This window comes from Budorcas taxicolor, chromosome X (assembly GCF_023091745.1).
Source record: "Budorcas taxicolor isolate Tak-1 chromosome X, Takin1.1, whole genome shotgun sequence".
Taxonomy (NCBI): domain Eukaryota; kingdom Metazoa; phylum Chordata; class Mammalia; order Artiodactyla; family Bovidae; genus Budorcas; species Budorcas taxicolor.
Window position 1 is genome coordinate 104708489 of NC_068935.1, and position 16100 is coordinate 104724588.

Consider the following 16100-nt stretch of genomic DNA (forward strand, 5'->3'; position numbering starts at 1 on the left):
TTTATCATCAGAAGAGAAAAGCAAATCCAAACCACAATGAGATATCACCTCACACCTGTCATAATGGCTATTATCAAAAAGACAAGAATAACAAGTACTGGTGAGGATGTGGAGGAAAGGAAACCTTCATGCGCTGTTGGTGAGAATGTAAAGTGGCGCAGCTGCTATGGAGAACAGCATGGAGATCCCTCAAAAAATTAAGAGTATAACTACTATATGATCCAACAATTCCACTTCTGGGTATTTATCTGAAGAAAACCAAAACACTAACTTGAAAAGGTATCTGCATTCTCATGTCCATTGCAGCATTATGTACAATTCAAGATATGGAAACAACCTAAGTGGCCATTGATGGATGAATGGGTAAAGAAATTGTGGTATATGGATACAATGGAATATTACTCAGCCATAAAAAATAAGGAAATCTTGCCATGTGCAACAACACAGTGGATTGTCAGAGGGTGAGGTCAGGCAGGGGGAATGGGTGAAGGGGTCAAAAGGTAAAAAAAAAAAAGCATAATAGCAAAAGTGGAACAAATAAATAATGCTCAGATCCAAAAGCCACTTTAAAACAAGATGTGTCAAGTCCATAAAAATGAATCTTTGTGGCAGTCAAATGGAATGAAATATTGTTACTGCCAATCTCTGGCTATGCAGGGAAGATCCAATGGAGACAAGCTGAGTGACTTGAAAAGGCACACACACATACAAATTATGATATTAATGCTAAGCAGTAATTGTTTATCCATGAGGGTGAAGGTGAGAAGAAACAAAAAAGATCATGAAAAACTAAAGGGGATAAGGTAGCAAAACAGAAGATGTACTTTATGGCTAGAATGTTACTTAAATGAACAAAGGGAAAAAATACCGAATATCTATTGAACTCACCTTTTTGAATGAATTAGTGAATTTTTGATTATCAAGAGTCCGTATACTAGCTCTTAGTAACTGTGTTGCTGCTGCTGCTGCTGCTGCTAAGTCACTTCAGTCGTGTCTGACTCTGTGCGACCCCATAGACGGCAGCCCACCAGGCTCCGCCGTCCCTGGGATTCTCCAGGCAAGAACACTGGAGTGGGTTGCCATTTCCTTTTCCAATGCATGAAAGTGAAAAGTGAAAGTGAAGTCACTGAGTCGTGTCCAACTCTCAGCGACCCCATGGACTGCAGCCCACCAGGCTCCTCCATCCATGGGATTTTCTAGGCAAGAGTACTGGAGTGGGGTGCCATTGCCTTCTCCGTAGTAACTGTGTACAGATGCATTTTTTCCTCTTTGGTCTCTGAAAAAAAACATCAAGTTTTTTCTTAGTGACATGAGCAAGTGCTCACAACTTAAGTGAAAAAAAGGCAGGAGGAAAAAATAGTATCTATTGGTTCTCACTATTGTTTAAAAATAGCATATACTGTTGGTAATTGAAACTAGATAGGTAAATAGTGATGATAACTAAATACATTTATACAACAAAGGCTAGAAAGACACTCAAAATATTGTTATTTAAAAAAAAAATGGCATGTAACATAGCAAGACTGACTACTGATTATGGGTAAAAATGACATTTCTATATACAGGTTCATCAGTTTTAACAACTGAACCACTCTGGTAGGGGAGGTTGATGCTGGGGGTACAGGAGTGTATGGAAATCGCTGTACTTTCCACTCAATTTTGCTGCGAACCTAAACCTGCCCTAAAAAATAAAGTCTAGATGTAAAAACAAAGCCAATCTATAGAAATGAGACCTGCTCAGTTTGCAACAACAGGATGTAAGTATACTAATGACAACGAGGCCATCAGGGATGCAGTTTGCAAGCAGAACTCAAGATCTCAATTGGGTGGAAGGATTGGTTGAAAGAAACAAGATGAAATGCAATAAAGATAAATAGAAGCATTTGACCTAGATTCAGATCGTCAATGTCTCTAGTCCAGGGGATGATTCTTGACTCAATACGGGCCAACAGCAAAACATGGCTGCCAAGATAAACGCTCAGAATCAGGTTTGGTGAGCCTATATCAGAGAAGGCTAGGAAAGACAGGACACCGACAAACTAGAACATATAGAACCCAAGGACTAGGAAGCTAAGAGGTCTGGAAACGTCGATATACAAGAAATAAGTGGAAAAAATGGAACATTTGGGCCTGGAAATAAGAAACAGGGAGTCACAAGAGTAGCTTCAAGTTGGTCAAAGAGCCATATTGCAGAAGCGAGGTTAGTTCTAGCAGGCAACATCACAGCGAAAATTATAGAGAGGTAACATGTAGCTGAAGCTCTGAAGAACTCTCTCTCAATCTGAGCATCACAACCATGGAACAGGCTGCTATATGGGGCAGAGAACTCCCAGTCAGCTTAAGAATCTCAAAGAAAGGTCAAGAATGATCTACCAGGGTTTGTGCGGGGCCCTGGCCCTAGAAGTCCCTTTCGATCTCAACATGCTATGATTCCATATTGGGTTAACTGGGGAAAGCTTATCTGAATTCCGGAAGCAGGTGAATTATAAAGTTTTAACATATACAGATATGAGCTATATCTGAAGCTAAGTAAATAGTGTAGCTTGATGAAAGGCCTTGGAGGCCAGACAGAATGGAGATGAGCCAGGACCAAAATTAGTTAGGTGCCACTAGGTTTGCAAGGCTGATTTAGAGCCTAACATTCAAAGGACACTCATAATCAGTTTCAATAAGAACAAACAACATTCATCAAGCACTAATAACAGGCAGATCCCAAAGGTTCCTGTCTCCTGGAATTAAAAGCCAAATAACTCAAGTTATCTTGGGTCAGATGTAGGTGAACTAAGAGCTAAGGAGAAGGGGCTGTGAAACTAAATCAGAAGCTACACGCCTCTACATGGCTTTGTTCTGCCAATTTTAAAATACCTATTTAGAGTCTTCGGTTTTAAACGTGAACTTACCTTAAGGGAGACCGGATCTGCATGTCCCCCCTGGGCACTTTGTTAGAAATGCAGAGTCGCAGTCCCCTCCCCAGACCTACTGAACAAGAACTTGCATTTTAAAAAGAGCCCCAGGTGGCTCACAAGTGCCTTCGAATTTGAGAATCACTGCTCTACATTAGAGTGGACCAAAACATTGCTTTGTTACTGTCTTATGCTATCGATAGCCAGATTTCACAATCCAAATATGGGACAGGTATGACCGCATTTATGGAGACAATCTCAGCCATGAAGACTGTCCCCTCTGCAACATAGGTTCCAGTGGTTACAGAAAGACCGACAATTGCTATCCAAGAGATCCGACGCTGAATCAGGAAGCTGCATTTAGCCTGAAGTGGTAGCTCAGTCAGTAAAGAGTCTGCCTGCAATGCAGGAGACTTAGGTTCAATCCTTGGGTCAGGAAGACCCCCTGGAGAAGGAAATGGCAACTCACTCCAGTACTCTTACCTAGGAAATCCCATGGACAGAGGAGCCTGGTGTGCTACAATCCACTGGGTCGCAAAGAGTCGGACATGACTTAGTGACTTAAACTACCATAGGAACTTGCATTTCAGGACCCGATGGTGTCTGCGAGGATAGGAGAGTGTTTTTGATTCTTGGGATCAAACATCACAGAAGTAAACCAATGCTCTGGAACTTACTAATCTAATGTTAAGAGGAGGGAGGAATTAGGGTGGTTAAGATGAGAGCATTGCCGTTCCTAACCTTTAGTGGTTCAGACGGTAATGAATCTGCCTGCAATACAGGAGACCCGGGGTCGATCTCTGAGTCGAGAAGATCCCCTGGAGAAGGGCATGGCAACCCACTTCAGTATTCTTGCTGGAGAATTCTCTGAACAGAGGAGCCTGGCAGGCTACAGTCCATGGGATTACAAAGAGTCAGACATGACCTAGTGACTAACACTTTCACTTCCTCATTATTATTTTAAATATATGACCTTGTGCTCAAACTTGGTTCCAGGTAGTGCTGTTTCAGAAGAAGTGACAGAAAAATCCTGTTCTAGTGTGTTGTAAAGCGTACCTGGCCTGTGGCCTGGACTGGAGTTAGAATGAACAAAGGAGATATGAAGTTTTTCTAATGAAATACCTTGGAATATTTTTTTGTACTACCCAAGTATTACATTGTCCTTTTTCGTGTGAAAAACAACCCAAGAAACCAACATAAATGCAAAAACATCAAGGCTTGAAATGAAGAATAGTCTGGCCTTGAATGAATCAGAAAATCCATGATTTTAATTCACATCTAACCACAAGGAGCAATGAAATGGGCTTTTGATTTGTTCCAGTTTTAAGACCAAATCCAAACATCTTCTCTAATAAGAATGCTCAAAACCATTATTCATCTAGTAACATTCCTCCTCTGAAAATTCCAAAAAGGGCTTTGTTTAGATCACCGTTTAAACAGAGTTCAGCCTCCTAACTCTCGGCCCTGTATCCAAGTGCAACTGATTCAGCAGGCGAAGCCCAGGTTCACGAAGAACGAATCTTGAAATCTCTCTGATGGAGCACCCAAGAAGGAGAGTAGTTACCTCTGCAGTTCTTATTCACACAACCTTTTTTTTCCCCTGCCCCATAAATCAGATGGAAAAAAAAGAAATCTTGTTTCACCTTTGCAATAGGACAAATTACTTGCAAGCAGAAGGAATGTTGGGTGACCACACCCTCTGCTTTGTGGGGCCAACTTGTGTGACTGGGAGGCTTTGCCCACAGGAATGAATAAATCTGGAAACAAGTGCGGGAGTGCCCGGGGGTTGCAGGAAACACGGGAGGAATGGAGGGTGCTAGTTTCCACGCCACATCCTTCCCCTCTAGATGCCTTCCTGTAGCAGTATGTTCCAGACAGTCAGGGCACACCAGGGCAGCTGTTAATCACCATCCATACACTTTTCACTAAGAAAGTCATATGTATTGACAACTTTACCCCTGCCCTGCTCCACCCAGAGAGGGAGTCTGCTCTCAATGCCTTGGTATTCTGTGGGTCAGAAAAGAACCAGCCTGCCCAAGGTTGAGCATACCCAGGCTTGCTTTACCCATCAGCTCAGCCAATAAATCAGCAGTATTTATTTAGCAGCCACTGTGAGGCTGGTGTTGGGGAATGCGGAAACGAATTGTGCAAGATTCCATACCTGCTGTCAAGAAGGTCACTGTTTTGTTGGGAGGGAAGGAATAAGATATACCAACATGAAAAACTAGCAGAAATAAAGTGGTAAGTAATAAAGGCCAGGGGAATGATAGAAACAAAGAAGGTTGTTGTAACAGCGTTGAAGCAAAGGAAAGTATATTATAACAGGAATGGGGTTAGAGGGGAGAGGGCAGTCAATAGATGACCAGTGTGAGTTTGATACACAAAGCAGGGCAACCAAAGTCAGTGCTCCGGAGTAACCTAGAGGGATAGAGTGGGGAGGAGAGGGTGGGGAGGGGTTTCAGGATGAGAGGCACACGTGTATGTATATCTATGGCCGATTCATGTTGATGTATGGCAAAAACCATCACAATATTATAATTATCCTCCCATTAAATTAATTAATTAAAAAATTTTGAACCTGGAAAAAAAGAGATCTGCAAGCCTGAGATCCTGGGGGACGTGGGATGGGAACTATGCACCTCTGGGATGGGAACTCATGCATTCAGGGCTGGGCAGAGAAGATGGGGGTGGTTCAAGTAGGCTATAAAACTGGGAGCAAGAGGGACCATGACTGAGCCGTCATGGGGGTTGGTGGCTGCAGTAGAGGCCTCTAGTCTGTGCAAAGCTCCTGCCTGGCTTGTGCCACAGTTCAGAATAAGCCCTTGTCAAGGAAGGGCAGAGCCCTCAGGAAGAATGGCAGGACAGATGTGGCGCCTGACCTCGACTGCAGGAAGTCAGGAGACTCCTGCGATTCCACCTTCTGCCCTACTGGTTAGCCTCTGGTTATTTCCAAGTCTTCAGGGTGCTCTCCTTCCACAGGGAGGACACACAGGACCAATGACTATAAAGTTAAACCTATCCCCAAAAATACAGAGACACGTGTCACAGGGAGATGCTGACAGAGAGGGAGACATGCCAAACAGTGTGACCTCCACACCAAGGTGACTAAAACCCCGCCAACTAAAAGACAAGCCACTGAGACTGCCTCCCACCACCACCTCTTCCCGCCTATGACCTAACTCCGTGGCACCAACTACCCCTAAGTCACTCATCTCAGAGGATGGGGTCAGCCTTCCTGTTCAGGGCCAGCATCTCCCCTTCTGCCTCAGCAGCCATCTTCCTTCTTTCCTCTCTTTGTTATTGTGTCCTTTCTAGTCACTCTTTTCTCAGTGTGTAAGACAAGAGAAGAAATATCCCTCCAATCCAAAAAACCCAAACTCAACACACACACACACACACACACACACACACACACACACACACACACACTTCCCTTTTACCTTCTGCAACCACTGTCCATTGCTCTCCTTTCCTTTTCAGTCATGAGCCTTCCGAGGGTGGCATATGCTGGCTGCATCCATTTCATCAGTTCCACTCAGCCCCCAGCCCTGGCTCTCCCCTCCCACTCCTGCTCCATGAGACATGCTGTCTTTAAGATCACCAATGACCCCCTTGTTTTCAAGTCCAATGAAAACTTTTCCCTCATCATCTGCTGTATTGGACTTTGTTGCCTTTTCACTGCTTCATTCCCTGGTTTCTGTGTCAGCTGATTCTCCGCCTGTTTCACTGACTATCCCATGCCTGACCCCGTTGGAAAATCAAGGGTCCTCTCCTTTCAGAAGCTTTCCCTAACACCCTCTTCTGAGTTATATGACTCTCATTTATGCTCCTTTGACACTCTGGCCCTTACTAAATTATACCAGAATGATCTGTCTGTGTGTGTGTGTTTCCCTCATTAAGGAGAAAGGCCCAAGAGGGAAGTGGCTGTGTCCATTCATCTTCATGCCCCTAGTACCTATTACAGAATATGGTATCCACAGGTACGCAATAAATTTGTTCAACTGGCTTGGATCAAATACTGAAGGCAAATTAGGCCAATATTTAGCTTCATAATTTATTCAGGATTTTATTTCCAAGCACACGCGTTTTTTCCCTTTTACTCGAAGGCCCCTCTTCTAGAGGAACAGCCAAATTTCAAAATGGCCTGTAGTGAGGAGAGCTGGGTAACAGCTCCACTCTGAGTGGGGCACCCAGAAACTCATGTCTCAAGGTCTTTGATAGTCCACTATTTCACTTTTGGGTTTGGCATGCTCCTGCAGTGCAGGAGACCAGGGTTCGATCCCTGGGTTGGGAAGATCCCCTGGAGAAGGAAATGGCAACCCACCCCAGTATCCTTGCCTGGAAAATCTCATGGACAGAGGAGCCTGGTGGGCTGCAGTCCATGGGGTCGCAAAGAGTTGGGCACGACTGACTGACTAACACCAGAGGTCTTCTACTAATCCAGCCTTATGCTGGTTTATGGGTGCTCAGTTCCTGCCAAACAGCATGTGACACTCAGTTCTGCAACCATCTTGACCTTTGGCAAGTTCTGTATGTACCCTGTCACTGGGACTGTGTTTTTAATTGGTTGTGCATTCTATGCATCTGTAGCAATACTGGTCACCATGTAGACCAAACTTGCACATCTTTCTTCCAGACTTTTACAGTCACCTACAAAACAACATTGACATTCTGGAACCCTGTGAACCCAGGCTAATCTTTATGATGGAGAGGAGGTATGGTATCGGCCGATGGAATCTCTAATCCAACATGCCTTGTATTGTAGCCTGTGGGCCTCATCCCAGTATTTAGAATGGAGCTCCTTCCTTCCCTTAGGTTGTCCTTTTTCTCAGTGACTCTGACACTAGATTTGGAATCTAATCTGATTGATTGCTTATCCAGGGTGTAGCCCCTGGCACTGTTCTTGGGATGTCTTGCCTTTCTTCCCAATGTCCTGCCCCTCTGGCTTTGCCCCAGGTTTAGTCATCCAGACTTTGAGTTAAGAGCTATACATCAACCATTTCAGACAGCTCCTTCTTCCCTCTCCCACAGGTCCACAAAGGCTTATTCACAACCCTTCCCATCCCCCTAACCTCTGTAAGAGACTCAGCTTCAGGGATTACCCCGGATTTGTGGCTTCCTTAAAACAGTCATCTCTAGCTAGCAGGTCCAGATCACAAGGGATAGGTCAGACCGAGCTTATAAACACACGCACGACACTGGCTCTCTGAGACAATGGCATGCTATGGGCTGATATCAGCTCGCAGTGCATAGAAGGGTGAGAAACACCTTGAATGGGACTAGACCCCTTCGCCACTTAACTCATGGTGGGCCCCTGAACAAACCTCTCCCTTCTTTTGGCCTCTGGATGATCTCTGAGGGTCCCTTAAGGTCTACTAGTTGGGGTTTCTGGTTCAAAAGGTTTCTCAAGGGCTGTGAGAACCTGACTCATGGCTGTCACTGCTTTCTCTAGTATGCCTGTCAAGTCAGTTCACTAATACAGGCCTCCAATGTCCCAGGGACATCACTCACAATAGCCTTCTCACAAGGGCTCACTCTGTTCCAGCTTAACTCAAGCACCACAGAAGTGGGGAGAGAGGGCAGCTGACAGAGGGGTCAGCAGGTCTCTGAGGCTCTTCTGATCCTAAGTGAAATTGATGAACTATACACATGTAGTTTAGGGTTCCCTGAGGTTTAGGTCCACAGGACCATTGCCTCCTTTCACCTGGAGCCAGGCTCCTAGGAGTACTCCTTTGGGCATAGTTAGCTAGGGATTCCTACTGCCCTTTTCTTCTATGTTTCATCATATGGAGACCTGACCAGGGCTTTGGCTGCACTCACAAGTCTGAACTCACCTGCACATTCACTGTCTGGAACAGAGATTGGCAAATTTTTTCTGTAAAAGTCTAGAGAGTAAATATTTTCAACTTCGCAGGCCCCACAGTCTGTCAATCTGTCAACTACTCAACTCTGCTGTTATAGCACAGAGCCAACAATACTGGACAAATAAGTGTGGCTGCATTCTAATAAAACTTTATCTACAAAAACAGGTCAGGGGACAGATTTGGCCTGAGGACTGTAGTCTATCTATCCCTGGTTCAGCACTATCCACCACCAGCTGGAAGTGATTATTTGGCTCGTCAGTAGGGGCGCTGGATTTATGGAACTAAGCTGGATCCCTTTGTGAGTAAACTTTTTGTTTGTCTAACCTTGCATGGCTAGATCATTAACAGTGACCTCTGTGGTTAGATTAGGACACAAGCTGCCTGAAGACATTTAAGGTACAGAAGACTCTTGAGAGTCCCTTGGACTGCAAGGAGATCTAACCAGTCCATTCTGAAGGAGATCAACCCTGGGATTTCTTTGGAAGGAATGATGCTAAAGCTGAAGCTCCAGTACTTTGGCCACCTCATGCGAAGAGTTGACTCATTGGAAAAGACTCTGATGCTGGGAGGGATTGGGGGCAGGAGGAGAAGGGGACGGCAGAGGATGAGATAGCTGGATGGCATCACCAGGTAGATGGACATGAGTTTGAGTAGACTCCGGGAGTTGGTGATGGACAGGGAGGCCTGGCGTGCTGCGATTCATGGGGTCGCAAAGAGTCGGACACGACTGAGCGAATGACCTGAACTGAACTGAACTGAACTGAAATTACTACCAAGGTCCCATACATTGGCTGATGTTTTATTTTGTGTCAAGAGATGACTGGTACTCTTGCTCATCATTTGCCAAGGGCATTTTCCCCAAAGGCAAAATTTTAGAGGACTGGGGCATTAGAGGGTTTCCTGGTAGCTCAGCTGGTAAAGAATCCACCTACAATGCAGGAGACCCCTGTTTGATTCCTGAGTCGGGAAGATCCCCCAGAGAAAGGATAGGCTACCCGCTTCAGTATTCTTGCCTGGAGAATTCCGTGAACAGAGGAGCCTGGTGGGCTACAGTCCACAGGGTCGCCAAGAGTTGGGCACAGCTGGGTGGCTAAGCACAGCACTGCACAAGGCAATACAAGGGCTTCCCAGGTGGATCAGTGGTAAAGAATCTGCCTGCAACGCAGGAGACACAGGAGATGTGGGTTTGATCCCCAGGTTGAGAAGATTCCCTGGAGGAGGGCATGGCAACCCACTCCAGTATTCTTTCCTGGAGAATCCCCTGGACAGAGAAGTCTGGTGGGCTATAGTCCATAGGGTCACAAAAAGTCGGACACAGCTGAAGTAACTGAGCATGCTTATAGGGCCTTACAATGCTATCCAACCTGAGTGTGTTGTTGTTCAGCTGAGTTTCAGCAATGACCTAAGTGATTGCAGTTCCAGATTGTCACCATATGTGCTAGTTACTACATGTGTGCTAATAGCCTGTGTTAGAAGTGGGAAAGGTTTCCACTGCCTCCCTCCCTATTCCCATCTCTGATCCCCAGAGCAGCACAGGCCCCAGCTTTATGTGGTTTCTGTGACATGTTGCTGAGATCAATCAGTTCAGAGCAGAGAGGAGAGCGGGCAGGACAGTACTGCGGAAGGAGTGAAAAGTTTGGAGCTGGGTCCAAATTTCAGCTTCACTCATAATTTCAGGTTGTACATCTGTAATGTGGGAATTCAGCTGTGTCTGACTCTGCGACCCATGGACTATACAGTCCATGGAATTCTCCAGGCCAGAATACTGGAGTGGGTTAGTCATTCCCTCTTCCAGGGGATCTTCCCAACCCAGGGATAGAACCCAGGTCTCCTGCATTGCAGGTGAATTCTTTACCAGCTGAGTCACCAGGGAAACCTAAGAATACTGGAGTGGGTAGCCTATCCTTTCTCCAGCGGATCTTCCTGACCCAGGAATTGAACCAGGGGCTCCTGCATTGCAGGCAGATTCTTTACCAACTGAGCTATGAGGGAAACCCAGTGTGGGAATAATAATGTTAATGCCTACTTCATGAGACTGTTAGAAGATGATGGGATGTAAAGAGTGTGAAAGTACTTTGGGAAGGACACGTTAGTTATTACTGTTGTTACCGCATCAGGTGGTGACAAGCCTAGCCCCTCCATGCTCCCAGTTGTTTGTGTTCAGGGCTGGTTTCTAACTGTCACATGTCACATGTCTAAGACATGATGAGTGTCTGTCAAATGGCCTCTCTGCACATGTTCTCACTGGCCTTTAAATGATGACAAAAATAGAACCTCCTCTCTGTCTGTAGTGCTTGATAGACATGTGTTTCAGTGCTTTCCCAAGCAGTTCACAGCAGTCCTTTAAGGAAAGCAGAATAAGTACTATTGCATCCATTTTTCAGATCAGAAAACTGAGGGAAAGAGCCACTAAAAGAGGATGCAGAAAACATCCATTTGCTAAAGAGTCCAGACCTAGAATTCAGGTCTCTTGAACCTCAGCTAGGCATTCCACAAGGTTATGAGCCTGTCTTCTCACAAAAGAAAAATCCCTTCTGGGATTTCTCTCTCTCTCTTTCATTAGAAAGGTGAGTTTGGAACACAAGATGCTACACATCTGACCCTCCCTGGCATTTGTCACCCTGCTTCTCATCACTGTCTTACCTAGAAACGGCAATTAACCAAAAAGAGGCTGATAAAGGTTTGTGGAAGTGGGAAGGAAGGGAAAAGAAGCAATTGCTCTCATCACTGAAATAAATGCCAAAAAGAAAAACCTATCTAATTCGAAGCTTATCTAGCCTTTGGAAGAGAGAGAAAAAAATAAAATAAAAGCAAGTTCCTGGTTTAGTTGTGTGTTCTCCCAAGCATTGATTTTTGTCTGAGAGCTCTGAAAATGTCTACGAGGTCATCACAGAAGCCTTAACAGCATGCCTCCACCTCTCATAAAGCTTTATGATGAGCCAATGTCTTCCTGGTTCCCAAACTAAAGGTGCATTAGTCACGTCTAGAAAAATAATAGTGTCCTGCCTACTGGCAAAATCTGGGGCAATGCTCAGGAGCCAGCAGCTATTCAAGTGGACCCAGGTCAGCACAGCACACAGTGGTTGTCTTCTTAGCGATTAACATGTTCCAAGTATGGGTCAGTTTGTATCCCATTTTAATATCTTAGAACTGAATTTCTTACTTAGAACATCCCTATAGAAGGACAGAGACCTCAGGAACTAATCTATTGTCATATGTATGTATACGAGTGTGTGTGTATATATACATGAAAATTTTTATTAATATTATTTATTCAACTTTTGAGTAGGCAATAGATTCATATGCTCAAACAAAAAACATTTTAAAACATGTCAATGAAAAGACTCTCCCCCGTCCTTTTCCCCAGGTTCCCCTCCTCATAGGTACTCATTGTTATTACTGTATTCCATGCAATCTAAGACATGATCAGTTTTAAGATGCATCATTATGTCATGTACCATTAAGAAAGAAAAATTCAGCTAATTATATTCTAAAATGTCATATAATGGAAGATGTTTCTGTTTCATAGATGCCAAAAGGAGAAAAAATGTATATGTTAGAATCAGTGAAATGTGGCTGACTCCTTGTGTGTGCGTTAGTTGCTTAGTTGTGTCTGATTCTTTGCGACCCCATGAACTGTAGCCCACCAAGCTCCTCCATCCATGGAATTCTCCAGGCAAGAGTAATGGAGAGCCATTTCCTTCTCCAGATTCCTTGTGTTTGTTTCCTAATTTCTTTATGTAAATACATGTAAATAGGAGTACAGATGTCATTTCTACATCTTCAACATAGCGAAGGTCCCATCTAGTCAAAGCTATGGTTTTTCCAGTAGTCATATATGGATGTGAGAGTTGGACCATAAAGACTGAATGCCGAAGAACTGATGCTTTCAGACTGTGGTGCTGGGGAAGACTCGAGAGCTGACTCATTAAGAAAAGACCCTGATGCAGGGAAAGATTGAAGGCAGGAGGAGAAGGGGATGACAGAGGATGAGATGGTTGGATGGCATCACCGACTCAATGGACATGGGTTTGAGCAAGCTCCAGGAGATGGTGAAGAACAGGGAAGCCTGGCATGCTGCAGTCCATGGCATCACAAAGAGTTGAACATGACTGAGCGACTGAACAACAACAACAAACATAGCAAAGAGTACATAATGGTCTCCTCATGGTTTTTTACTTTGAAGTATATCTTGGTGATCTGATTCTATCAGTATAGAGAAATGGTCCTCATTCATTTTTATGGCTACACAGTATTCTATTGGGAGCATGTGTGCTCAGGTGCTCAGTCGTGCCTGACTCTTTGCAACCCCGTGAACTGTAGCCTACCAGGCTTCTTTGTCCGTGGGGTTTTCCAGGCAAGAATACTGGAGTGGGTTGCCATTTCCTTCTCCAGGGGATTTTCCTGACACAGGGATCAAACCTGCATCTCTTGTGTCTTGTGCATTGACAGGCAGATTCTTTACCACTGTGCCACCTGGGAAGCTCATTCTATTGGGTAAACATGATATAATCTATTTTACTAGTTTGCAACTGGTGGACATTTGGGTTGTGCTTAATCTTGTGCTCTTTCAAATAACGCTGCAATGAATAGCCTTGCATGTACAGCATTTCATAAGAGGGCAAGTATTTCTACAGGATAAAGTACTAAAGTTGAACAGCTGGACACTATAAAATGGACATTTATAATTTTGATGGATATTGCCAAACTGTCCACCATAGGGGGTCATACTAAATTTACCCTCCCACAATTAAGGTATAGGTGTGCCTGTTCCCCACGGCTTGGCCAAGAGACGTTTAGTAGGCTGTGGTTGTTTTTCATATATCTGATAAGTAAAAAGAAATGGTACCTTTATATGATTTTATTTTATATTTCTCAAATTATGAGAGCAGTTATATTTCCTTTTCTGTGAACTGTCTGTGTCCTTTGTTCACTTTCCTATTAGGTTGTTGTTCTTATTAATTTTTCTTTCAGGGAGATTTGTAGCTTCTGATTTGGGTGGCAACTTTTCTTCTAGTTTGTCCTACTCCTTTCCTTCCTTCCCTCCTTTCTTTCACTTTGTTTATTGTACTTTTTGCCATATGGAGAGTTTTATCTGATTTTCATGTAACTAAATTTATCACCCTTTTCTCTTATGGATTCCAGATTCCCAGTTATACTGATAAAGGCCATGTATTCCTCTAGCAATATTAAAAAATTTCATCTTTTTGCATTGAATCTTAGATCAAATTTGAAATTTGTCTTGTTACATGATATGAGGACTGGATTCCTTTCAATTTTATCCAGCTGGTTAACTATTTGTCCCAACATCATTTATTAACCATTTTCTCTTCTCTCACACTAGTTGGAGATGCCACCTTTATAACTACATTCTTATATGTGTTTGTCTCCATCTCTAGGGTTTCTAATCTGCTGCATTGGTCTTGGGTCTGCCTATTTATAAACTACCTATATTTTAAATTAAATTTCATAATTATTTCAGATATGCAGCTGGAAGTCACCCTCAAGGACTGGTTATTCTTAAAGCCCCCACATGAAAACCCATCTTTGATACCTCTTGTCCTGTTTAATAAGCTGTAAAATAAAAAGCAACCAGAAGAACTGTTCTATTCAATGAAGGCCTCCAGGGAGCACTTGGTGACATGACATGGCTGCTGTTTGATGGAATAGCGATATTGATCATTACAGATGTATTGCGTAACTTGCTCACCAGAACCCTTTATAGGAATGGCCAATGCCACTTCCAACAAAGTTCATTGCTCAAACCCTCCAGGCACTACACAGCCTTCCTTCTGCAGACTAAGTCCTGCCTTGCTCCATCCACCGTGGCTTTCACACACCACCTTCTTCCTCTTATTTCTTAGAGCCTCCATTCTGAATCCTCACCCTCTCATACTCTCGCCTGGCCTTGGAGATTTGATGCCTGTTTTTGCCTTCCAGGCCACAATGACTTGTCAGTTCTACATCCTAAATACATTTCAGTTCTACCCTCCTCCCACTGTCTCCATTGCCAACATCTCTCTTCTTGACATAGCCTCCCTCCAAACTGCTCTTCCTGCCTCCAGTCTCATCCTCTCTAATCCAGGCTCCATATGGCAGGCAGTGATAGTTTCAAAGTGCAAATGCGATCATGTCACTGTATTGCTTTAAAACCTTTCAGTGGGTTTACAACTGACATCCTTAACATGGCTATATAAGATCCCGCATGACCCGGTCCCTAATGACCTCTCCACCCTCATCTTACATCATACCCCCTTCACTCCCTCTGCTTCAGCCACATTGGGGTCTTTTCAGTTTCACAAACACATTTTGCATGTGCCGTTTCCGCTACTTGGAGTGACCTTCCTCCCATTTTTTAAAACCCATTTATCTTTTGGCTCTCAGTTGAAGTACCACCTCCTCAGTGCTTCCAACTTTTAATCTCCTGATGTCATATCCTTTCCTTTATAGTGCTTATCTCAGTTCACGATGAGACATTTACCTGTATTGTTATTTGGTAAATACATGTCTTGCACAAGCACCACAAGGGCAGTATCACCTTCTTTCCTTTACCCCAATATCTAGTAGGCTATCTAGCCCAGCACATAGTAGGGTATGACAAAGTACTGAGTCTATTGAATCCAATACAGTACTTTAACTCACCATTGAATAGCCACTTATTCATCAATGGCTTTGATACTTCCAGATACACATACCCCAGAGCAGAACAAAGAAAGTAGCGTCCAAGTTCTTCCACAGAAAACATTGCTTGTGACTTCCTTCTGCGTGTCATCAACAAGCATACATCCAATCTGGAAGCAAAAGGATCTGTTTAAATAGATCCTGTCCCTATAGGATTCACAGACCAGAACAGGGGTCTGGCCAGTAGTCTTAATAACAGTAGATTTAAAGAAGGTTTGGCACTTTGGCTTAGTTACCAAAACACGTACAGGTATCTCCAGTTCCAGCGCCTCTTCCCAGTTTCCCTATTAGCCCTGTATTTGCTTCTTTCTTCCTCATCAAAGCCACCATTTTGTCCAGGACAATCAGATTTCTAAGACATCAGACTGTCTCCTCATAAATACTCAGCCCTCAATCCTAAGACTACAGGTTTGAATAGCAAACCTAAGGCAAGTAGGGGCTGGAAGGACTGTATTTTAATAGATTTTTGCAGTCAGTACATGAGAACTTTAAACTCTGGTTGGTGTACTACAATAGTTCCCAATCAGCTTGCCTCCTGATATTAGGGTCCTTCTACGGTCCCCTCCCATGTTGAATCAGAGCTGGTGTTTCAGATGTGACATTGTGTGACTTACATATGAGTCATAAAGGCATTGCAGCTTCTACCTTGGTC